Raw genomic sequence first — 26,434 nt, 5'->3', positions numbered from 1 at the left:
TAACATACAGAATGCCTGTTTCAAGGCATTGTAATGCTAAGTAATATCTTCACCATAAATTACATCTAAATCTATGGATATTACAACATATCTTTCCTTATCCCATTAGCTCAATAACTGACCATTTGTCTGTAAAGCAGAAGACTAGTTGCTTGAATCTTTTGACACTGTCCAAACTTTGTCTCCTGACTGAAGAGTTTCACCATCAGAGCAAGTTAAATCACTCTTCCAGGCAGTTCACCAAACAATATTAGGAATGTCCAAGGTCTAACCAGTCTTGTTTCCTAACTCAAAGCATGATCTATGATCAGAAGTCTCAAAAGTAACTTTAAAAAACGAGAACAAAATGCATTTCTAACTCTGAATAAATAATTTCCCAGTTTTCTGATTGCAATGCTAAATTGAGTGTTTTTTATACTGACCACGGTTAATGGCTTACACTGTTTTTGCAATGGTTCAAGTTCAATGATCAATAAAGTTTGAGCTGTATCTATTTCAATACTTCTTTCCCACAAGCAAAAAGCGTTGGTTTATCCATCTCCAATCCAACAATTCAGTGAGATAAAGTCACCCATGTTTCGCCTGGTATCTAGAGATTGCTTGTCATCCTTTTATTAAATGTCTTCCTGTTGTTTAAAACTTCATTTTTTATGTTTGGTTTCAGTCATTGAAAATATCTGAAAAGTTGCCAGGAAATCTGTCTCCACAGTGCTAGGGCCTGAACCGGTATAGCTGTTTTTCAATCTACAGCTGTCACTGCTGAAATAATTCATTGCAAAACAGCCTGAAAACGGAAATGTAAAACAAATACGGATGATAAGATATAAGGTCATATAAATTTTGTGGGCTGCATGTCTGCACTGTTGCAGGATTTTCCAGCAAATGTCAATAGTTGCATCTAGGATTCATTTCAAAGCATTTAAGACAATTTCCCTTTTACTGACTAAGTGTAACAGTGGACATGTTGATGTTGACTAACTCCCTGCTCCCACTGGATCACGCACCACTCTTGGTAATCAGCTTAAGAACTGATTAGTGAGTTCTTGATGCCAACAGTGGCATTTCAGCTTGAGGCTAGCAGCTTCCTCATTCTAAAATCGATTGGTTGCATTATCCTCTCCAAGAAGTGGATGCTGGGCCAGTGACTCACTTGCTTCCCTCAGAGTGGAGGTAACAGCGAGGGAGGTGTTGGAGTCATGAACAGGGTGGTGGCTTTTAGCAGTCACCTTCCTCTCTCCCCCAACCCCCCCCCAACTGCCCCCAATTCACAAACTGAGCAGGTAGGTCACCCTGGTTACGCCAAACAGGTAACCAGCACTATTCTTCCCTGCTGGGAACGCAGGTAACTGAAGAACTGATGAGTCAAAGCCCTTAAATGGTCAATTAACTGACCACTTAGAAGATGTAATTGCTTTCAAGTCAGGAGTCCCCCTTTTGAATATTCTCTTTCAGTGCTGGTGAGAATGTGAAATGAGAATTTCTCCACGACCAACTCACCAAACTGTTTCTCATTCTCACCACTTCTCTCCCCATCTCCTGGGGAGAAAAATTCCATTCTATTACATTTCCATTTCAAAATTCTATTCTATTTGAAGAGAACGGCACATGTGCCTTAGAACTTTTTTAAAAATCTGTATATTTCTCTCCCATTTTCTGGTGATATTTTAGAATGCTCTTATCATAAATGACCAACTTTGCCTCTTGCCTCCTCCTTCTCCATGGGTCCTGACTGCCAGCAACATAGTTTTTGAAAAAAAACAATTGCTTAAATGTCTAAATTATCTCAGTCTGCTTCAATGATAATTCAGTTTCCAATAATTTACTTTTCTCATGTGGGCAAAAATTTCATACCTTTTGGTGAACAGGGAGTATTTATGCAAGCAGGAAGGAATTTTTTTGTACTTTTTTTGTAATCAGTCTGTTCGGTGATGTTATGACACACATCTGAAGTAGGTGGGACATGAACCCAGGCTTCCTAACTCAAAAGTAGCATCACTACAATTGTGAACACAACAGCTTTTTGGCCATGAAAGAACATAACAGCTTTCCCGCTTCTGCATGTTCAGGCCAATGGGAGGGGGTGGGAGGTCTTCAGTTAACAGGTGAAACACCCACCACCCCCATTACCAACTTTAAATTCCGTACATCACGATGCAGCTACGCCAAAGTTGTTCCATAAAGTTAGCAAGGGTAGTCTGTTCAATGGGAACTAGCCAGCCTTTCCTGTAAACTGACTGAACGTTTTAATCATCAGCCCTGCAAACAGTAGAAATGTCACAAGACATCAGCTGGAAAATGAAAGCAAAACAATCTGTGAAAACCTCCTCCTCATTTAAAATGGTCAATTGTGATTAGAAAATGAGAAAGCCTTCACTCTACCTGATTGTCATTTCACATCTTTTGGAAGTGTGGCTTCAGGTCATTCCATCTCCATGGTTACAACTGAAGAAATGTCGGAAATTCAAGAAGGAATCGATCATTCTATCCTTCATGCCTACTCCACCATTTAATAAGATCATGACTGATCGGATTGTGGTCTCGATTCAACTTCCCTGACTTCTCCCCCATAAGCCTTTACCCTCAACCTGGATAAATTTAATGACCCTGTTTTCTGGGGAAGAGAATTCCATAGAATTCCAAGAAAATTCTCCACTTGTGAGACATCTTATTTTTAAACTAATCTCATCAAGGGGAAACTTCCTGGTATCCACTCTAATGAGTCCTCTTAGGATTGCAGATGCATTACCAAGAACACCTCTCATCCTTTTAAACTCCAATGGGTACAAGCCCAACCTGCATAACTTTTCTCACACAAACTAACCGCTTCATCCTAAGCATCAGTCAAGTGAACTTTTTCAGACCAGCTTCTACCATTACATTCTAATGCAAAGTTTTTCCAAATAAGGCAGCCAAATTGTTCACAGTTCTCCAGATATGGTCTCGCCAAAGTTTTCTGTAGAGGTGCAGTAAAACTTTCCTACTTTTACTTCCCATTCACATTGTAATAAACACCACCATCCCATTTGCCTTCCCAATCACCACTTGTACCTGCTCGTTAACATTTTGTGATTCTTGTAAGAGGGTTAATGCTAATTCTGCCTGATGCCGTTTTACTCTTATTATCCTGCTACAGCCTTTTGAATGAATTTTACCAATTTCTATTGTCTGATGTTAGGCTAGTTGGCCTGTAGTTTCCTGCTGCTTATCTCTCTCATTTCTTGAGGAAAGTAATGTTAGCTATTTTCTTCAGAATCCAAAGAATTTTAGAAGATGATAACCAACACTTCTAAATCATCTCGTCAGTCACTTCTTTTAAAAGCTTGAGATGTAGGCCATCTTATGTTCTTAGCAAGGTATGCGGACCTGGATGTTTTCTAGGCACCTTTTCCATGGTGACCATTGACATTTAAGTTCTTCCCTCACATTTGCCTCCTAGTTTTCAAGTATCCCTGGGATATTATCCATGTCTTCTACAGTGAAGACTGACACACTCTGCCTGTTCAATTTTTGCATTATTTCCAGAATTTCTTGCATTGCATTTACTTCATTGCAAATCAATGTAAATCTGTGCCTCTTGTTCTTGAAATTTTTGTGAGCTGGAGCAATTGTTTGCTGTCTACTCTGTCCAGACCCCTCATGATTTTGGAAACCTCAATCAATCTTCTTAGCCAACTTCTCTCCAAGAACAGCAATCCCAACTTCTTAAATTTTAATGGAAGTGACCTAATCGCTGGAACCATTCTTGTAAATCTCTTCACTTTCTCTCTCCAATGCATTCTCATTGCCCTAAATAGTGGCCCAGACCTGTACACAGTATTCCAGCTGAGGTCTTAACCATTGTCATATGTGGGTTCAGCATAATCTTGCTCTTGTAATCTCTGCCCTTACTTTTGATTAAAGCACCTGGGAAGCTGTTAGGTTTACTAACCGCGCTCTATACTTGCCCTGCCATCTTTTTATAACCCATATACATATTGTCTTTCTGCTCCTGTAGCTCCTTTACAGTGATACCCATTTTATTTCAATAGTAGGATGACAAGGTAGAAAATAATAATCAAGTAGTGTGAACATCTATAAAGAAATTATACAGTGAGGGATAACCCGAGAGAGATTTATTTGGATAAGACTGCTTTCACAAGTAAATGAAATAAATTACAGATTATTTCTCCCAGCACTTTCGGATTCCATCTGATTTAAATATGGGATTTAACTTGCACAATGACCATTTAAATATAGGTGTTCCTAATTATGGAAATTATAATTGGTAACCTGTTCTTCTAGAACTACACCAATATTATTCCGGTTACATTATAACTGGGTTATGAATAGTAAAATGGAAGGAAAACTGAGCCTAAGCAGGAATTTATATTTACACCATGTATTGTAAAATAACAACATTGAGTGGATTAAGTTTGGGATTTTTGTTTGTTTTTTGGTTTGGTGTTTGTCAGTCAGTGAGGATTGATGTTGGTACCAATACCCAATGAAGATGTAACAGCTGTTTTGATGCTGATTTTTAGATAATGTGGCTGAGAATAAGAATTCTATGGAGGAAGAATGAAGAAAACTACTTACACAAAGTTTTTTTTAATACTCAGTACTACCAGGGGTTGAAGTTTTGCCATGTCCTTTTCAATTAGTACAGGCTGAGCAGGTTAGGAGTGTGAAAAGCTATTTAGGTTCCACACAGCAGCCGTTACTGAGAGGGCTGATTGCTTGTCTTGAGAGAAAAATCTGTGACTTGTGCCAAACCCGTCCACTTTTCCAGAAGGAAATGAACAATCATAGGAGCTGCAGACTTAGCACATAAGGCTGGGTAAACCTTAACTGCCTTGATGTTGACCTGAACCTAATGCTGGAGGCCATGAGGGAGAGAGGAAAGCTCTTCCTCCTCCTGCAGTGTTGCTGCAAAAGGCCATTGCAATGTGCAGTAGGGATCTTTTCTACTTCACTGCCATCTTCCTCCAGCTCAAGTTTGTCAACCTTGTCTTCTGAACATACTCAATCTGTATGAGCTGTCTTCTTCCAGGTTCACTCATCTATGGAGAGTACAGCAGGCCGCCAACGGAATGGAAACTCTTGCAGTTGGAAAGCACCATCTGACTGGTCCTGGCATCACAATCCCACCTTCAGAAGCCCGACGACTGACTTGTTCAGTAGCTCTCCAGTGAGCAGACTGTATCAGTCACATTGCACTTGTGCCTTTTTCTGCGGTTCACAGGATAGCTCTTGTCCCCAAGGATGCATTTTTGAGATTGACAGTGAAGGTCTGGAGCATTCTGGACTGGTAACTCCAATTTTAGCAGTAAATGTGTTTGACTCCCAGTGCCTTCCTGCCCTGTATCTATCTGCTACATTAGGTTCTGCCCCTCCTGTGTTGCCCTTTAATGCCACATGGTCCAAACTCCAACTCGTTACAACAGCTGAAGCTTCTGTTCTGGATAAAATGGCTGCTTCAGTGTCCCTCATAGCCTTATTCTCCTACTCTTGATGCCCCTGTGATGCCAGATTGTTGCTGAACCCTTTATATCTTTAGAGCTCAAAGTGCTGAATGCCCATTGTCCCTTCAATCTGTGCAATGCCAAAGTCACCCCCTTACCAAACATCCAGTCCCCCTTTACCACACTAATCAGGAGCCAGGGTGATACGCTGAGGCAGTCATGAGGTGGTTACCCATTTTGTACCTGCCTCCCTTCAGTCGGTTAGCTTTTGTGTTTGTGCTTTTGGTGGGGGACAGCATAACAGGGAAAGCCATAGTGGTCAGGTCTCTGGCACTGAGCCTGGTTCTGTGGCTTAGAAGGGAAGGGGGAAAATTAGAAAAGCACTACTGGTAGGAGACTCAATAATGAGAGGAATGATCAGAAGATACTATGGTCATGAATGGGACTCCCAGAAGGTTTGTTTCCTCCCAGGTGCTAGGGTCTGATCTAGTCTACAAGATTCTGAAGGGGGAGGGTGAACAGCCAAAAGTCGTGATGCACATTGGCACTGATGACATAGCTAGGAAAAGGGATGAGGATCCAAAAAGTGATTTCAGGGAGTTAGGTTGGAAGCTAAAAAGCAGGACGAGCAGAGTAGTAATCTCAAGATTACTACCAGTGCCATGAGCTAGTGAGGCGAGGAACAGGGTGCATAACAGCACAACGTGTGGCTACAGGGCTGGTGCAGGAGGGAGGGCTTCAAATACAAAGATCATTCTGGGGAAGGTGGGACCTGGAGATGAAGGACGGGTTGCACTTAAACTGGAGGGGCACCAATGTCCTGGATGAGCAATTTGCTGGAGCATGTCAGGAGGGTTTAAACTAGTTTGGCAGGGAGATAGGAACCAGAGCTACAGAGTTGTTGAACGGTCAGAAATAGAATGCAGAAAGTCTGTCAGGAAAGATGCACAGTTGATAGGACAAAGGGATGAGTCAAAGTGTGCCTGTTTCAATGCAAGGAGTGTCAGGCATAAGAGTGATGAATTTAGAGCATGGATCAGCACTTGTGACTATGATGTTGTGGCCATAACCGAGACATGGATTTCACAGGGGCAGGAATGATTGCTGGTTGTTCCAGGGTTTAGATTTTTTATACCCCACCCCGGTTCTTTTTAAAAGAGGTGGGGGAGTAGCATTGTTAATTAGAGAGTGCATCACAGCTGCAGAAAAGGAGGTTGTTGAGGACGGTTTGTCTACTGAGTCATTATGGATTGAAGTCAGTAACTGGAAAGGAGCAGTCACTTTATTGGGTGTTTTCTATTGACCTTCCCCCCCCCCCCCCCCCTCCAATAGCACCAAAGAGACAGAAGAACAGTAGATCTTGGAAAGGTGCAGATGTAACAGAGTTGTTGTTATGGGTGACTTCAACTCCCCAATATTGATTGGAACCTCCTTAGTGCTGATGGTCTGGATGGAGCCGATTTTGTCAGGAGGGTCTAGGAAGGAGTCCTGACACAATCTGTAGATAGGCCGCCTGGAGAGAGGCCATGTTGGATTTGGGGCTTGGCAACGAGCCAGGCCAGGTGTCAGATCTCTCAGTGGGAGAGCATTTTGGTGACAGGGCCTCAACTACCTCACCTTTACCATAGCAATGGAGAGGGATAGGAACAAGCAGTGTAGGAAGGTATTTAATTGCGGGAGAGGAAATTATACTGCTATTAGACAGGAGCTGTGGAGTGTAAATTGGGAATAACTGTTCCACGGGAAGTGCACAACAGAAATGTGGGGGCTGTTAAGGAGCAGTTGTTGCGTGTGTTGGATAACTTTGTCCCACTGTGACAGGCAAGGGATAGTAAGGTGAAGGAGCCTTGGATGACTAGAGAAAAAGGAGCTTCTCATCAACAGGAAAAAGGAAGCTTACTTAAGGTTGAGGAAGCAAGGATCTGGCACAACTTTACAGGATTACAGGGTAGCTAGGAAAGAATTCAAAAATGGACTGAGGAGAGCTAGAAGGGGGCATGAGAAAGCTTTGGCAGGAAGGATTGGCGAAAACACAAAGGTGTTCTATACTTATGTGAGGAATAAGAGAATGATCAGAGCGAGGGTAGTGCTGATCAGAGACAGTGGAGGGAACTTGTGCCTGGAGTCTGGAGAGGTAGGAGAGGCCCTAAATGAGTTTTTATTCATGACAGAGAGAGAGAGAGAGAGAGAGACCTTGTTGATAGTGAGATCACTGTGGACCAGGTTAATAAGTTTGAACAGATTGATATTAAGAAAGTGGATGTGCTGGAAATTCTGGGAAGTATCAAGATAGATAAATCGGAGCAGATATATCCAAGGTTACTACAGGAAGCGAGGAATGAGATTGCTGTGCCTCTGGCGATGATCTTTGCATCCTCACTCTCTATGGGAGTAGTACCGGATGACTGGAGGGAGGTGAATGTAGTTCCTCTGTTCAAGAAAGGGAATGGAGAAATCCCTGCGAATTTCAGACCAGCTAGGCTTACATCTGTGGTAAGCAAAGTACTGGAAAGGATTCTGAGAGATAGGATTTATGACTATTTGGAAAAACATAGTTTGATTAAAGATGGTCAGCATGGCTTTGTGAGGGGCAGGCCATGCTTCGCAAACCTTATTGAGTTCTTTCAGGATGTGACGAGACAAGTTGACAAAGGTCGAGCAGTGGATTTGGTGTATGTGGATTTCAGTAAAGCATTTGATAAGGTTCCCCATGGTAGGCTCATTCAGGTATGGGATACAGGGAGACTTGGCTGTCTGGATACAGAATTGGCTGGCCAAAAGAAGACAGCGAGTGATAGTTGATGGAAAGTATTGCACCTGGAGGTCGGTGACCAGCGGTGTCCCACAGGGATCTGTTTTTGGGCCTCTGTTCTTTGAAGTTTTCATAAATGACTTGGATGAAGATGTGGAATGGTGGGTGAGTAACTTTGCTGATAACACAAAGGTCGGTGGTGTTGTAGATGGTGTTGAGGGCTATTAGAGGCCATTGACAACAAGACATTGACAGGATGCAGAGCTCAGCTGAGAAGTGACAAATGGAGTTCAACCAGGATAAAAGCAAAGTGATTCATTTTTGAAGGTCAATTTTGAATGCTGAATACAGGGTTAAAGACAGGATTCATAGCAGTGTGGAGGAACAGCGGGATCTTGGGGTCCACGTACACAGGTCCCTCAAAGTTGCCACACCGGTTGACAGGGTTGTTAAGTAGACATATGGTGCTTTGGATTTCATTAATAGGGAAATTGAGTTTAAGAGCTGTGAGGTTTTGCTGCAGCTCTATAAAACCCTGGTTAAAGCACACTTGGAATACTGTGTCTAGTCCTGGTCGCCTCATTATTGGAAGGATGTAGATGCTGTGAAAAGGATGCAGAGGAGATTTACCAGGATGCTGCCTGGATTAGAGGGCATTTCTTATGGATAGAGATTGAGTGAGCTAGGGCTTTTCACACTGGAGAGAAGGAGGAAGGGAGGTAACTTGATTGAGGTGTATAAGGTAATGAAAAGCACAGATAGAGTAGATAGCCAGATATTTTTGCCCAGGGCAGAAATGGTTGTCATGAGGGGTCATAATTTTAAGGTGATTGGAGGAAGGTATAGGGGAGATGTCAGAGGTTGGTTCTTTATGAGAGAGTGGTGGGTGCATGGAATGCACTGCCAGCAGTGGTAGTACAGTCAGATACATTAGGAATATTTTAAGTGACTGCTGGATGTGCACATGGATGGCAGTAAATTGAGGGGTGTGTAAGTTAGGTTGATATTAGATTAAGATTAATGCTCGGCACAATATCGTGGGCCAATGGGCCTATACTGTGCTGCACTCTTCTATGTAACCTGTCTGGCCACTTTTTTTTTAACAGAAAGCAAAAATTACAGCCTTACAAATTCAATCAGTTGCTGGTTAGCTCAGTTGGCAAGACAGCTAATGTATGGCTTGGAATAATATGAGCATCGTAGGTTCAATTCCTGCTCCAGCTGAGGTAGATGTAGAAAACTTGCTTTGTGCTCTGCCCCAGGTTTGATGCAGAATGATTCCTTTTAAGCTGTGTAATGTCTGCCCTCTGTCAGAGCTGGTGATTTACTGCTGATATAAAGACTGGTATCCTTAAATTATCCTGGTGCCATTTCAGATTTTGAGTGATGCGAAAAAAAATCAGACCTCAAGTTCCAACTCCGCTTTCCGGTATCTGCTGCCTACATCTGGTTAGAGTAGTAATTGCCTACTAACTTTAGAAGGGAGAAGAGATGAGAACATAAACTAGGATGACCACAATACTCCAACATATTCTTAAATTATCCTATTATCTTGTCTCTATTGCTTTTTTTGTCCTGGAGCAACGATGGAATTTCTAGTGGTGTTGGTCTCAGCCGTGTTTTCCCTGTTGTATCAAAAGATTAATAGTTATTTAGTGTTCTACAACAATAAACTAATTCCTGTAATATTTATACATAATGTGTTTACAACTGCAAATCACTAAAGTGGTTAAACAAATGTTTAGAATTTTAGATTTCCTTTCTGGGCAAGCTTTGAAATCTCTATCAAGGCTGATTCCACTGTCAAATAAAAAGAAGTTTTGGTATTTCTAGATGTGAAAATAGGTAATCTTTTCCAGGTTATAGTTTTCATCATGCAGCAGAATGGAACATGGGGCATTCTTACTACTTTATAACAGCACCAAAGAATGTGACCTGTGTGGCTGAACTGAAAAAACACATACTTTTTTGAGAGTGACAAACAGTACACTTTAAATGTATTCAATGAGATGGTTGATTCTTTTTTTTTTGTTTTCCAATGCTAATTCTATTCACAATTTTAAGATTTGCAGCACAGTGTAATTACTTCTCCTCCACCTCTAACCCAGTCTATATTGGTCTTTAACTGCCATTTAAACTGAATTGATATTTTCATGCACCCAGCCCATCCCCCGTTCCCTAGTCAGCATCCCATCAGCACAGGGAAATAAATAGAAGTGTGAAAATAACTGAGGTATGATTCATTCTCATAATCTGCCCGTGGAGAAGCAGGAGGAGATCACACACTAGATTGAGCTTCTAGAAGAAGACAAATAGGACAGGTATGGCACTAAGGGTGGGAATTAGGATGACAGTAGCAGAGGTTACATCGATTTTCAATGATAAGATAACCTCTTGCTCTCTCCTACCTATTATTTATTGACTACCTATCGCATAAGAGAGAGGTTTTAGATGTGTTCTTAATGACATCATCTGGTTTCAAATTTCTTTCAATGTAATTATTTAATTGTTGTTTTTCCCTTTTCTTTGTCAATCTGATTGGAAAAGATTTTAAAATATTTAAAATATTTGAAATGTCTTGAATTGTCTGCTATCGAACTTCCAGAAACTGCTTTTCGGACAAAGGAGGCGGACTGCAGGTCTGGATCCCAACGGTGAGATTTTAAAGCACATCTGTGATTATTTTGGGTCATAACTTCCAATTTCAGTCATTAACAAGTATTTCTGGTGCCGGGCCTCATTTTTGTAATGTGTTCTCTTGACCTTTCACTCCTTATGCACGATTTTCCGCAGCCGTTTACTGGTTTGATCCATGATGATAACAATGAGGCCCTCAAAAATAACCAACAATTTTTTTAACAACTTCTATAATTGAATCAATGTGCAAAATGATCACAGTATTTTAATGACCGATTTGTCTGTCTCAAAAAACATTTTCAGACTCTTGCCTTAGGCCAATATGGCCTGTTAAAGTGATTTGACTTGTGTACACCTATTTTGGGATTAATTTCAAACAGCATATGGATGACCAGCCATTACATTTTTACATTGATATTTTCAGCCAAGCTCCTCTAGCTACATTCATTTTTTTTTATTGTGGTATGGCTGATAGTTAAGAGAGAATTTGGCAACACTTTACAAAAAAGACATGTGAGGTGAAGCAATAAATAGTATTTTTTTTAAATGCCTACCAGCACAGCCACTGTGTAGTAACAATGTGAAAATTATTTTACAACCAGAAATTGCAGCATTTGTAAGGCCGAAAGCATCCATTGATTTATAAGTTGTCACCGTGGGCTGATCATTCAAAGATATGAGAGATTTTGCTTTGTATACACAAGCCTAATAGCACCCTGGCAGCCAGAAATATTTGAGTAGCTAATGTGACCAAGGTCAAAATTAATCCAAGAGGGTTTAGTGTTTAAAAAAAAGTCCACAGATCACTTAAAGATATTTTTGATTCATTATTCATACAACATACAGAGTCCAATATTTTCAAAAGTTTGATTTGCTAACGTGCAAAGTGATCTATTCAACCTCTCTTAGCTTAAATGGCATTAAATCTGTCAAAATTAGTTCCATCTGTTCTCATGATTTTACCACAGCTTTTTCATTTGAAAGTGGCCTTTCAAAAGGAAAGTGTTCAGAAATGTTTCAAAAGTTAAAGCAACCAACAAGAGCCAAAATTTTTGTCAAGCCCAGCTTTTTGAAAAATACTAAACCCACAATTGGATTGTGCCATTCGCTTGTGACCAACTCATCCCAGTTCTGTGGAGTTGGGTGGTTTTTAAGGTAATGGTTCAGAAAGTGTGAAATCTGAAGTTGCATTATCTCCACCCAATCTGACAATGTGTCAGAATCATTTGGTGGAGAATCTAGTTGTCTCCTCCGGATCCTGATGGAGATAAACATATTATCACTTGCTCCTTGCAAAACTGTTGCAATAATGATTAAGATTAGATTAGATTAGATTACTTACAGTGTGGAAACAGGCTCTTCGGCCCAACAAGTCCACACCGACCCTCCGAAGCGCAACCCACCCATTCCCCTACATTTACCCTTTTACCTAACACTACGGGCAATTTAGCATGGCCAATTCACCTGACCTGCACATCTTTGGACTGTGGGAGGAAACCGGAGCACCCGGCGGAAACCCACGCAGACACGGGGAGAACGTGCAAACTCCACACAATCAGTCGCCTGAGTCGGGAATTGAACCCAGGTCTCTGGCGCTGTGAAGCAACAGTGCTAACCACTGTGCCACCGTGTCGCCCATTAACTTGTTTTTAGATTTGTACCTATAGCTATCATACTTTAAACAATGACTTTTTACGTAAGACAGTGTCACTTCTTTTGAGTCTCACAGGTGGGGTATCCTCTACCACTGATAATTCAACAGAACCCTTACACTCAGCATGTAGGGGGAAAAGTTGGAAGAGAAGAAAGGAGGGAGGGTTCGTATGGTATAGTGGTAGTGTCCCCACCACTGCACCAGGCAGCTCCAGAGGTGTGAAATAATTTCTCTCAATAGACTGATAAGAAAATATCTAGAAAGGAGTGAACTGTCCCAATGCAAAAGCTCTCAGAACCCAATGTGACATTAACAGTGAATATCATCACTTCACTTCAGGTAAGAACAGTGGAAGAATCTATCAAACAAGAATAAAAAGGAAATTCTGAAGACAAATGGTTTTTCACTTTTTAAATACATTACTGTAATAAGAAGATAGTCAGTCAGCAGCCCTCATGAAAGAAACAAGAGAGCGAAAGAGGCCCTTGAGAAGCCAGGCTTCAGGTCATGGTCGGTGAGGGGAGCAGAACAAAGAATAAGCAAGAATTTTTTTTTGTAATTTCAATGGGTTGTAAATCTTTGGCATTCTGTCCTCACAAAGGGCTGAGGAAGTTCTCTCTGTATGTCTAAAGTCAAGGTTTAATACATGTCTGATGACGAAAAGAGTTATGGGGATGGTTTGAGGAAAAAGCATTGAAATGTTCGATCAGCTACGATCATATTTAATGATTTGGGTTGGAGTAATGGAGTATGCCTGTTCCTGTGTTCTTCACTAGCCACTCTGAGGAGCCCATGTCCCAAAGCACACCCACTCTGTGGAGGCAACTGGGAGCTCTGAATAATATTAGAGATGTCTGAGGGTAAATGGGCAAAACCTTAAATGGTGCAAAAAAACCCACACAGGCTTGAAGGATAGAGAGAAAGGGGAGTATAGATATTTTCAGTCAACCTGCTCAAACATATTATGGGACACCACTGGAGCAGCTGGGTCTTGACCCAGAATGCTGCACCACAAAAGGCACAGGAAATGAGCATTCCCCCATCCTTCAAAATGAATGTCACTACCATCATTTTTCATAATGTGTGGCCAATGAGGATCAAAACGACAAGTTATACTGAGGTTCTGGTATTGGTCAACTTGTAATTGTGCAACAAAAGAGTAAATTGAAATGGATTTGAAGAAAAGATTAGACTAGATTCCCTACAGTGTGGAAACAGGCTCTTCGGCCCAACAAGTCCACACCAACCCTCCGAAGAGGAACCCACCCAGACCCATTTCCCTCTGACTAATGCACCTAACACTACCGGCAATTTAGCATAGCCAATTCACCTGACCCACACACCTTTGGACTGTGGGAGGAAACCAGAGCAAACCCACGCAGGCACATGGAGAATGTACAAACTCCACACAGACAGTTGCCCAAGGCTGGAATCGAACCCTGGGACCCTGGTGCTGAGAGGCAGCAGTGCTAACCACTGAGCCACCGTGCCATCCCCAAAAGGCCTAGCAGAAGAAAAGGTTGGATAGTCAGAAGATCGGGATGTATAGCTCCGATCGTGATTTTGCAGGTTAAATGTATGTGTCAGATTTGTTTACTTAAAATAAAAGTTGTGAAAGGGAACATTTATTTTTTTATCACACTGCAAAATTAAGAAAACTTTAATTTAGCCCAAAATGAAGAAAGAGGCATCCATCTTAGCTGTAGAAGGTAGAAAACCTCTTTCAGAAAGTAGGAAATCACATTTTGACTATTAACTAAAGTAGGAAAAAACATCAGTAACCAGTACAGGTATAAAACATTGACGTTCAGTATAGAGTCATAGAGATGTACAGCATTGAAACAGAACCTTCGGTCCAACCTGTCCATGCTGACCAGATATCTCAACCCAATCTAGTCCCACCTGCCAGCACCCGGCCCATATCCCACCAAAGCCTTCCTATTCATATGCCCATCCAAATGCCTCTTAAATGTTGCAATTGTACTAGCCTCCACCATTTCCTCTGGCAGCTCATTCCATACACGTAACACCCTCTGTGTGAAAAAGGTTGTCCCTTAGGTCTCTTTTATATCTTTCCCCTCTCACCCTAAACCTATGCTCTCTAGTTCTGGACTCCCCAACCCCAGGGAAAAGACTTTGTCTATTTATCCTATCCATGCCCCTCATAATTTTATAAACCTCTAAAAGGTCACCTCTCAGCCTCCCACACTCCAGGGAAAACAGCCCCCTGAAGCTCAGATTCTCCAACCCTGGCAACATCCTTGTAAATCTTTTCTGAACCCTTTCAAGTTTCACAACATCTTTGCGATAGGAAGGAGACCCAGAATTGCATGCAATATTCCAACAATGGCCTAATCAATGACTTGTACAGCTGCAACATCACCTCCCAACTCCTGTACTCAATACTCTGACCAATAAAGGAAAGCATACCAAATGCTTTCCTCACAATTCTATCTACCTGCGACTCCACTCTCACAGAGCTATGAACCTGCACTCCAAGGTATCTTTGTTCAGCAACACTCCCTAGGGCCTTACCATTAAGTGTATAAATCCTGCTAAGATTTGCTTTCCCAAAAATCATCTCTCATTTATCTGAATTAAACTCCATCTGCCACTTCTCAGCCCATTGGCCGATCTGATCAAGATCCTGTTGTAATCTGAGGTAACCTTCTTCGCTGTCCACCATGCTTCCAATTTTGGTGTCATCTGCAAACTTACTAACTGTACCTCTTATGCTCACATCCAAATCATTTATATAAATGACAAAAAGTAGAGGACCCAGCACCGATCCTTGTGGCACTCCACTGGTCACAGGCCTCCAGTCTGAAAAACAACCCTCCACCACCATGTGCTGCAGTCCTGTTTGGCTCAGTGCTGTTGGAAGGGACTTCCAGGATTCTGACCCAGTTACAATGAAGGAATGGTGAGACAGACCCAAGTCAGGTTGGTGTGCAGTGGGCGGAGTCGCCATCCTTCTTTTGCCTTTGTTCTTCTGGGTTATAAAAGTTGCAGGTTTGGAAGGTGGTGTCTGTGAAAATTTGAATTATTGCATCTTGTATTTGGTATACACTGCTCCACTGTCAGTAGGAAAGAGTGTGAATGTTGAAGTGGTGGATGTTATCGATCAATCAATCAGGCTACCTTCTCCTAGATGGTGTCAAGCTTCTTGTGAGTTGGAGTTGTACTCAGCCAGGCAGGTGGACTATATTCCATCACAGTGGCTTGTATCATGTAGACTGGCTTTTGTGAAATGAGTTATTAGTCACAGCATTCCTAACCTCTGACTTGCTCTTGAGCCACAAAATCTATATAGCTGACCCTATTCAATTTCTGGTCAATGATAATCCTCAGAATGGTAAATGGGGGATTCAGTTACGATGATGCTATTGTAGCGGCAATAGTTAGATGTTTTCCTGTTAGGGATGGTCATTACCAAGTACTTTTGTGGCTTGGATGTCACTTGTTAGCCCAAGCCTGGATGTTGTACTACTCGTGCTGCACAATGGACACTGACTGCTTCAGAGCCTGAGAGGTTGTGAATAATGTACTCTGTACAACCATGGGCAAGCATCGTCACTTCTGAGATTATGATGATGGCGGGGAGGGGAAGTCATTGTTGCAAGTGAAAATTATTGGACCCGAGGCAGTACCCTGAGGAATTCCTGGAGCTGAGATGGTTGACCATTATGCAAGGTAAGACTTCAACAAGCATCCCCGATTCCCCACTAACTGCAGTTTTACTAGGACTGCTTGATGCAACACTCATTCAACAGTGATTATTATCTCATATCTTGATTCTATTTTTGTGCACATTTGTCCACAAGGTTATAATGAGGAGAGGAGTTTTCTGGCCCTGGTTCAATCCAACCTGAGTGTCAATGAACAGGTTATTTCAAAGCAACTGCTGCTTCACGACCCCATTCAAGTCAAAAAGCAATTGCCTGCCCCAGAAATCCGGTATACAGCAGGAAAGGAAAAATACCTGCTCAACAGAGCTGACATCTGACATGATGGAAATTTCTAAGACTAAAGGTCCCGCAGGTGAGATGAGACAGCTACCTAAGTTGGCAATAAGATTTCCTCTGTCAAGGGAATTCACAAGATTAAGCATCCTCCAGATAAGTTAATGGATCAACTACCAGGTTTAGCAAAAATGACTTCCTTCACAAAATGCATCCAAAAGGTAAAACACTCTCCAGAGAAATGGTTAACTGATCAATCAGGGTCAGTCATGGCCTGAGAACCAGTCTTGCGAGCCAGAAGGGAAGTGGACATCACAGCTGATAGGACAGTGGGATGTCATGATAACATCAGTTCAGTTGCTTCTCACAGTTTGAAGGGACATCCATACAAGCACCCTTCTTGATATTGTGCACTGCACACATCCCAGGGAACTACTGGCTTCAGTAGCACTCTGATCAAAATCTCATCCCCAGCATGTTTGTATCTGGCTGTTCGGTTCCTCTAACGCTTGTCAAAAACATTTAAATGATACCATTCAGCCTCTTTGAGATCAGTGTGCATAATTAGAACAGCTTAAGCAAAAACCATTATTGCTTTGTTAGCTGCTTGCTTTAAAAAATTGTATATTGGCTAGGAACATGTTCTTCTCTAGTATTTTGAAGTCTGAAATATTTCCAACTTTTTTTTTGTCTGACAATTAAATGCTATGAATTCACAAAACTCTCGTGCTGCACTCAGTGAGGAAAAATAGCTATCAACAATACCTTTTTGCTACCTTTGAGTGCAAAACTAGACAGATAGAATGCATGTTTTTGTCATTATTTGCTGGGAAGGGTTCTGACATAATTGTGGACACTATCAACCCAGTTCCTCATGGATGTGGACCCGCAGCACAAATTTGCTCTTAATTCTTCATAACTATCAGACATCTTAATAAGGTTCACACAGTAGGTTGATATGACAGCTATCAGTACTGATGATTTAGTCTTTTGCATTTGTTTTGGATCCAATATAAAAGAAGCTTTATTCTATACTTAACCATTGTCGATATTTGAATTAATGTTTTAAAATATTCATTTCTTCAACTATTTATTGATGCAAGGTTCATTAATTGAAAGCCAGATTTGGGTGCTTTTGCTATAAAGCATTTAAAACTAACTCTATTTGATAGATTTCAAGTTGGGTAAATTCAAATATAGCCAACTTTTGCACACACAATGGCAGGATGTTAAACAACACTTTAAATTTAAACAATTATCTTTTGTCATGCTTGTCATAAAATGACATCTGATCAAAGTTCCAAAGAGCATTATCAAATAGAGGATATTGTGGTTAACCAGTTGTATATGAAAATGGATTGGTTAAATTGTAATCTTGCTCCATACAGTGTTTGGACTAAATATTGTACATTTTTTTGCATTAGCTCATCTTTGTTTGAGGTTAAGGGCAATGCTTTTGGGGCACAATCTGCTTTATTATTGCTCTCATTATGTGAGTTGGTGTTTCTCTAATAACTGGTTCCCTCCATCCATTTTAAGTGACAAAACTACTCTATGTCTGATCAAATCAAATTCAATATATCAGATTGAATTTACAAATGGTAAAAATAATAAAATCAAGATGGATAACACAACTAACAAGCACTTACTGGTCAAATCTTTCTCTGTTCATATTTCAAGTGATATTATATGTGGTTGTGAGAAAGGTAGGTTTTCTCTCATCCTCCTCTGAGCTGAGTAGGACAGCTGCTGTGTATTTCCATTCTTATCCATCTAATTGTACCCTGAGAATTACTTTACAATGCCTTCTCTTCCAGCTCCTGCATTGTTCCTTTAGTGTCCTCCCAAAGATCTATCCTTGAATCCCACCTATTTGTCAATTGACCCCCAGCAACATGCATATAAAGGCACAACATTAATTTTCTTACATAACCCTGATTAAACCCATGCCACCACACCGTCCATTTCTCTCAACTCCATTGTTGCTTGCTTCTCAGGCTGCTTATCTAATACCCTTGACTGGATGAGCAGAAATTTCTTCCAATTAGGAAGACCTGAAGCCATTATTTTCAGTCTATGCACCAAACACTGCCTAGCTACCAATTCCATCCCTGCAGCAGCCTGTGCTTCTGCCTCTCTAACATCACCTGACGTTTCCCCCATTTCCATAAGTTTACTGATAAAACACTAATGAGTCTGAGTCACCTGTAGACCTGACTATTTCAATGCACTCCTAGTTGGTCTCGTAATCCTATCCTTCATAATGTTGAGCTCAGCTGCCTGTGTTTTCACTTGCAGCAAACCACATTCCACATCACCTTTCGTATTTGTGGACCTAACACATTGACTCTTGGACAACCTTGTTTCCAAATCCCTCCATGGCGTTGATGCTGTCATCTCTAATCTCCTCTAGCCCTGCAATCCTCCAAGGTATTTGTGCTGCTTTAATTCAGGCCTTGGGTGAATTAGTGGTTTGCAATTGTTCCACCAGTTGTGGCAGTGCTTTCAGCTCTTTAGGTCCTAATCTCTGGAATAACCTCTTTGTACACTCTGCCTTTCTGTTTTCAGGGCACGTCTAAAACCCATCATTTTGGCCAACTGATCTAATATCTCATGGCCTGGTCTATTATTTCATTTTATGACACTCCTATAATGTGCCTGTGAGTTGTTTCATTGCAATACAGATGTTCTATAAATAAAAGTTATTTTGTGTTGAATATAGGCTCCACATTTGAAGGCGATTAGATTAGATTCCCTACAGTGTGGAAACAGGCCCTTCGGCCCAACCAGTCCACACCGACCCTCCGAAGAGTAACCCACCCCCCCCACTAATGCACCTAACAACTATGGACAATTTAGCATAGCCAATTCACCTGAGCTGCACATCTTTGGACTGTGGGAAGAAACCAGAGCACCCAGAGGAAACCCACGCAGACACGGGGAGAATGTGCAAACTCCACACAGACAGTCGCCCAAGGCTGGAATCGAACCTGGGACCCTGTGAGGCAGCAGTACTAACCAATGAGCCACCTTGCCGCCTACTAATTGCTCGCCCCTCTTGATTTCGTAGACCATGGGTGAATTTTCTTTTTGTTTTAGTGACTAAGTATGGACATAGAACATAGAACATTACAGCGCAGTACAGGCCCTTCGGCCCTCGATGTTGTGCCGACCAGACATACCAATCTGAAGCCCATCTAACCTACACTATTTCACGTACGTCCATATGCTTGTCCAATGAGTTAAACAAAGCGGGAAGTACGTCTGCTCAAATCAGGGCAGGTTTTTCTGTGTGATTATGTTCTTCTCAGCTTATTACATATTCATGCGTGTAAAATTCTAAGTTCTATGATAATTTCTGTATCTAACTGGGTTCCAGCAGGTTCCAGCTTCCAGATTCCATGTTTAAAACCAGCCATGCAGCACTTCACTCTTGACTATCACAGAGACCATCTTCCCAGAGACCAGTCAAAAGGTGGTGGCAGGCTTTAGCAATGCATCCCTAGATATTCTCCTGAAGCAGGAAATCTTTCCCACTGAATTATAGTTCTTTCATTTCATCCCTAAGAACTCAATTCTCTCTCTTTCCCAAATACAGCACCTAAGTTCCAACCTCAAAGACCTGATTCCTCCTCTCATTGCAGCCTGAGGCCTGACTGTCTAAAACATATGAAGATCATTTCCTTTATATCAAATGGTTAAAAGGTGCTGTTCATTTACATTGTTAGAGTAATACTAGGAGTTTATTTACCACTCTTTTAAACATCTATCAAAAAAATTGTCCAATAAAGATTTACAATACTTTGATACAATTTCAATTTTTAACTTAATCATTCATGACAAATCTACCTGAGTAAACATATTGTTAAACTGAGATCAGTAACATAGACAGACATTCTAGGGCTGCAAGACAAATAGATAAACCGAAAAACCTGTGTATTCAATGAAGATGACTTGATTAAATCTCAGAATGGCTGTTACAGATGTAAGGAGTAGTTGAAAAAGCATTTTCTTTTATTTTTGTGCTGCTAATGAATGATAATGCATTTTATTTTAAGAGAACTTAAAGCAATAAATGTACAGTTCTCCATATTAATAGTTCAACTGCTGAATGATTGATGCATCACTTTATCTGCACATTAAATCTATCATTTGCATACTACATAATAGGTTTGGTGATCAAAATGGAATTACATAATATTTCTTCTTCAAAATATTTTCGAACTAAATCAGGTTTTTACACAGTGGTTGCCATTCTTTAGGAATTTGGGAAGTTAGTTTGTTGGGTCATTACAATGTCACACAATTCTATAGCATGCATCGTGTGCAGAGAAATAGCCCAAAAACTTTGCAGGGCAGTGACAAAGTATATACACTGAGGAGAAGGCGAAGTAGAACTAAAAAGGGAACAGAAAGTTTAACAAAAACACAGGAAAGCAAAGTGGGAGGTAATTAGGTTGGAATGTTAGGTAGAGAGTTTACATCAGAAGGTAAGGGTGCATAGTAGCCAAAAGAATGTTACTAATGGTGGAAAGTGGAACCAATGTTAGTGAGAACACAGATGATGAGGAGGTGCTGGTGTTGGACTGGGGTGGACAAAGTTAAAAATCACACAACACCAGGCTATAGTCCAATAAGTTCATTTGCAAGTGCTAGCTTTCAGAGCGTTGCTCCTTCATCAGGTAGCTAGTGGGGCAGGAAAGCTAGTACTTGCAAATAAACCTGTTGGACTGGAACCTAGTGCTGTGATTTTTAACAGAGAGAGAGACAGTGGACTTGTAGCTCCAACTGCCAGCTGACAGCTCATACTATAAAAATGTAGGAGCAGAAGTAGGCCATTCAATCCATCATCTACTGTTCGATGAAACCATGACCGAACCAATCATCCTTAACTCCACTTTCCTGCCTTTTTCTTACAACCCTCAATTCTCTTATTGACTAAAAAACTGTCCATTTTAAACTTGAATATAGTTAATGACCCAGCCTCCACAGCTCTCTGCAATGAAGAATTTCACAGATTCACTATCCTCTGAGAGAAGAAATTTCTCCTCATTTCTGTTTTAAATGTGTGGTCCCTTACCCCGAGATTATGCCTTCTAGTCCTCGACTCGTCTCATAATGAGAAATAACCTCTCCACATCTGCTATGTCAAGTCCCCCAAGAATCTTGCATTTCTGAATAAAGTTGCCTCACATTCTTTGAAACTCAAATGAGCACAGGCCCAACATGCTTGTATATCAATCCTTAGCTAAAGGGGGCAAAACTGTTCACAGTATTTCAGGTGTGGTCTAGTGTATTCTTTAGCAAGACATCCCCATATTTATAGCACAGCAGGTCAGGCAGCATCCAAGGAGCAGGAAAATCGACGTTTCAAGCAAAAGCCCTTCATTATTCCTGATGAAGGGCTTTTGCCCGAAATGTCGGTTTTCCTGCTCTTCAGATGCTGCCTGACATGCTGTGCTTTTTCAACACCATTCTATCCTTGACTCTGATCTCCAGCATTTGCAGTACCCATATTTATACTCAATTACCTTTGAAATAAAGGCCAACATTCAATTTGCCTTCCCTATTACCTGCTGAGCTTGGAGGTTAACCTTGTGATCAGAGTAAGAGAACTCCCAAATCCCTCTGATTAAATATGGATCAGGTCGTGGTTAAAATAGGGGATGAATAGAGGAGCTAACTATTATTTATAGGGAAAAAAACTGCAGAAAGTTACAGGACAAAATGCTATGTATGAAATTGTTAGTACACATGCCTCCTCGCAAGTCCAGAAGCACTAAACAAATGGTGGGGCTTTCCTAATGGATGTGCTTCTGTTCTGGGCAATAGCAGAAAAAGAATAGCAAGGGCAAGATGCTATGGCAGAAGATAGCAACCTCATTGTCCCTATTGGTGCTATTTTATTTTGTGGTATAATCAAAAGTGTTCTATAGATAATGGCAGACTCTGGCCAAGATTTCGACATATTTCACTTGTGCTGAAACTTTGACAACTTCTGGGCTAACTATTACTGCCCTTTTTGTAATAAATGTTTTTTCATTTCTGATTAATAATTTGGCAAACTGGCAGTTTGCAAGCGAGCACTGAATCATCTACATTTGCTGCGCTACTTCCACAAATATATATAATTGAAATAAACTAGCATATTTTAACCTTTTTGATTTTGTTGCAAAGCAAAAATTACTTAGCAGATGCAGTTAATAATTTTTAATCCTCAGATTGAAATGTTTCCTTGAATTGAATATGCAGTTAATGACATGCACAAGGGTTATGAATCACTCAGGTAGCTTGTGCTGATAGGCTGGCTATAGTTTGGTAACCTAGCAGGTACTATCTTAGAATCATGACATTCCAGTGATACACAATTTGGGTGTACTGTATTCACAAAGCAATGAAAGTTGGATTGTTGTGTTGTCCATAATGAATCCATTCTTTGTCATGTAAGCAAGTCCCTCTTTTCCAACTTGCAGCCAAATCCCCCACATCACAACGTACAGAAATAAAATGGGTCATTCCATCACCCTAGCAGCACCAGTTCAGTAAGCTTTATGAGACCATAGCAGTTTTCCTTAATGGCCTCAAAATAAAATTTCACTGTTGTGTGGCACTTTGTCAAACAGCTTGCTTCACTGAATACTGATCAAGTTCATCCAACTGAGGCAAGTAACAGCCAGAATACTGAGCTATTAAACTGTGTTGCTCTGCCATAAACAAAATATCTGGGACAATTTAGCAACTTCTTGATCTCATCATCTTGACTACATTCAAAGTCTTCAGTTATAAATTACATAGAAATAATCTGATTGTCCAGGAAAGATGTTCAAACCAGCCCAACATTGTGAAAGTCATCTGTTAAAATTTAGGTGTTTTGGCAAATTTAGTACATCAAATATGATATTTATGATGCTGGAATGTACATTCCCAACTTTTCCATTAATCGCTTGTAAATATTTTATGAATTGAATTACAGTTGGAGAAACAGATGGAGTAAGGAATCCATGAAATATTATGCACATTATTCCATTATTCTTTTAATTTTCCTTAAACGATGTGTTTTCCATACTGGGATCCCTCTGTCACTTAACATAAATTATAACAAAAACCATTCTCTTCAGTTTCTGAAAGGAGAGCTTTAAACAGGATAGAAAATCTTCATAGATCAATGAACAAATTCCAATGAGACTATGATACATATTAATAGAGTTGAATATTACTTTGGGCTAAAGTGCAAAAAAGTTTGCTAGTCAGCTTTCTCAATTTGTAACTGTTTTTGGGACTCTTGGTCATTACCAACATCCTTTCTCATATGCCAGTATTGTTCAACAATCACTTCCGTCAAAAGCATAAAATGAAGCTTCTAATTGAATTATATAAAGCTTAACTTTCCCGCTCAATCACCATCTAAACACTTGCAAATTATCTTCTTGGTCCATTAGTAAGTTAAACATTTAGCATCTATCTAATATTACAATCCATTATCATATAAAAAGCAATACACTGGTTTAATGTTGTTTGCTGAGTCATGATAATCTAATCTAGTATTTTTCTATTTGCCTGTAAACATTATATATGCGCTGAAGGTACGCTGGGTCAATAAAGCTAGTTTTGCAGTAGCCCAGAATTTGTTGTGGCTGTGTACCATCCGTACATTAAGAGAGATTAATTCAGTTCTGCTGTTTGATGCAAACAAAAGCTGAGCAAGACCATCAATTATATAATCTTAACAAGTCCTGCAATTTTCTTTGAATAAAACATAAGTAAAACACAAAATAACCTTGGCTGGAGTTAAATAATAAATACAAGTTGAATGATCTATCTGATTTGCTTTAAAATGTACAAAGTAATTCAGCTTTTGCATTTCTTTTTCTACACTCTTCATTGTACCCATAGTACAGAGGTAGAGATTTATCAGTGGACCAAAGCAGTTTGGCGGCCTGTTATGCCTGGTATTTATTCAATTCCATTGACTGCAGTAACACTGAATATCAGGCCCTGTACATAGGGGTGATTGATCCAATTCCATTTGTTTTATGTCACCATGTGAGGTGAATGTCTATCCCCTGGAGTGCAATAGTTGAATGCTGTTGCAAGTACCAGCAAGGTACCTATTCTGCTGTGGAGGAAATAGAAAAGGAGTTACACAATGCACTACAGTAAAGCTGAGGCAATCTTTTGGTGATTCCAAATTATTCGGCATGTGGAGTGCACCTGTATATTTCAAACAAATAAGCTTATGTGAATGTTGTCCATGGGCATTGAGCTAAAAGTGTGGTACTTGAAGAAGTCAATTCATCTACATGACTCAACATTGTCCCAGAAGTCAGAGACAGGGCATCTGCCTGATTTGGGGAGAAAGTGAGGACTGCAGATGCTGGAGATCAGAGCTGAAAATGTGTTGCTGGAAAAGCACAGCAGCTCAGGCAGCATCCAAGGAGCAGGAGAATCGACGTTTCGGGCATGAGCCCTTCTTCAGGAAATTCCTGAAGAAGGGCTCATGCCCGAAACGTCGATTCTCCTGTTCCTTGGATGCTGCCTCACCTGCTGTGCTTTTCCAGCAACACATTTTCAGCATCTGCCTGATTAAACTATTATGTTCCCTGCTACTGGGAGAAAGTGAGGACTGCAGATGCTGGAGATCAGAGCTGAAAAATGTGTTGCTGGAAAAGCACAGCAGGTCAGGGAGCATCCAAGGAGCAGGAGAATCGGCATTTCGAGCATTAGCCCTAAGATTCCTGAAGAAGGGCTTATGCCTGAAACGTCGATTCTCCTGCTCCTTGGATGCTGCCTGACCTGCTGCGCTTTTCCAGCAACACATGTTTCAGCACTGTTCCCTGCTACTATCAACAGGTTTGAGCTATGCCAAGACTGAGAGACCAAAGCAAAATTATTATTGGCATAAGAAAATACCTTGTTTGAACTGAGACAGAATCTGGTTGTCAGTTATGAATACTAAACATTATGTAATGACTGAGTAAACTGGTGTAGTGAATTGAACAAGAATTAGTAAGACGCTATGATTGATAAAGTAAATTAAAGGAGGGGGAAATGAGACTCCTTCTAATCTTCTAGTTAAGGTGTTAAGATAATAGTCTGAGCGCAAGGACAGAGACCTTCATCACTAGTAAATATCACATGTAGATGAATATTAAATTGACAATAAATATGACCCTGAATCAGTACTTAAATCCAGGTAATTTTATAAATGGGTAGTTTCTACTCAAAGCTAATGGACTGTGGCTGTTGTCTATATGTGATTATGTGAAAGTGCCCAATGAATGTTTAATACAGGATCTTATTTCCAGCAAAATACTTTATAAATGTATTTGGACTGAGTATGTTTGACGTTTAAAGATCACGACCCATGTTAATACCTGAATATATTGAAATTTCACTAATGTGAATGCATCTGAAGACATATGTCTGACTTACTTTTAAACAAAATAACCAGACTAATAAATAGTAAATAATCAAATAAATAGACTGGCAATTGATACATTCATTGAGAAGAACTTCAGACTTCACCAGATATGACTGCAAAATGAGCATTTGCCACTGGGAGAAGTAATTTCAGCTTTTTAGGATAGAATTTTGCACTCTATTTACAATGCACCTTAATGAAAACCGAAGTAAATTATCAAAACTGATAAACAATCCTAATTCCCAAGCAGCTATAGACTGTTCTGCCATTGAGACACTATGATTAAAATCATAAGCAAACTTAAAATATAACACATTTCCTAATAGATGCATACAATATATTTGCATTAATGACCACATAAGAATGTGTGCAAATCATTTCTGTTCTTTACCGAATAAAAGTGTGTAAGCCTGTCCTATTTTATCTTGTGTAAAAATGTGATTTTGTTAGTCTTATTGAGATATAATATTATGTATGAAAACCTTGATGATTGTGAATGCCCAACTGTTGATTTTTGTGTGAACTTAGAAAACAGGCCATCAGCTGCTGTCAGCCCTTCTTTGTCAA

The 26,434-nt window shown here is 40.4% G+C and overlaps 1 protein-coding gene and 1 long non-coding RNA gene across 6 annotated transcripts in view; one reads left to right on the top strand and one right to left on the bottom strand.

The window, feature by feature from the left end:
• dacha (dachshund a) overlaps positions 1 to 26,434 on the bottom strand; it is a 395,958-nt gene that overhangs the window by 43,449 nt on the left and 326,075 nt on the right. The window lies entirely within an intron of this gene.
• LOC148148811 (uncharacterized) overlaps positions 10,493 to 26,434 on the top strand; it is a 59,560-nt gene continuing 43,618 nt past the window's right edge. For both annotated transcript variants that reach the window (XR_015758671.1, XR_015758670.1), the window contains exon 1: positions 10,493 to 10,514. This is a non-coding gene — a long non-coding RNA (uncharacterized LOC148148811). The remainder of the gene's footprint in view (positions 10,515 to 26,434) is intronic.

Source organism: Chiloscyllium plagiosum, unplaced genomic scaffold (genome assembly GCF_037043375.1).
Source record: "Chiloscyllium plagiosum isolate Xiang-an unplaced genomic scaffold, Cpla_swu_hap1 HiC_scaffold_11, whole genome shotgun sequence".
NCBI classification, from domain to species: Eukaryota; Metazoa; Chordata; class Chondrichthyes; order Orectolobiformes; family Hemiscylliidae; genus Chiloscyllium; species Chiloscyllium plagiosum.
Note: the sequence above shows the minus strand (reverse complement) of the source record. Positions and strands in the feature narration are given on the sequence as shown.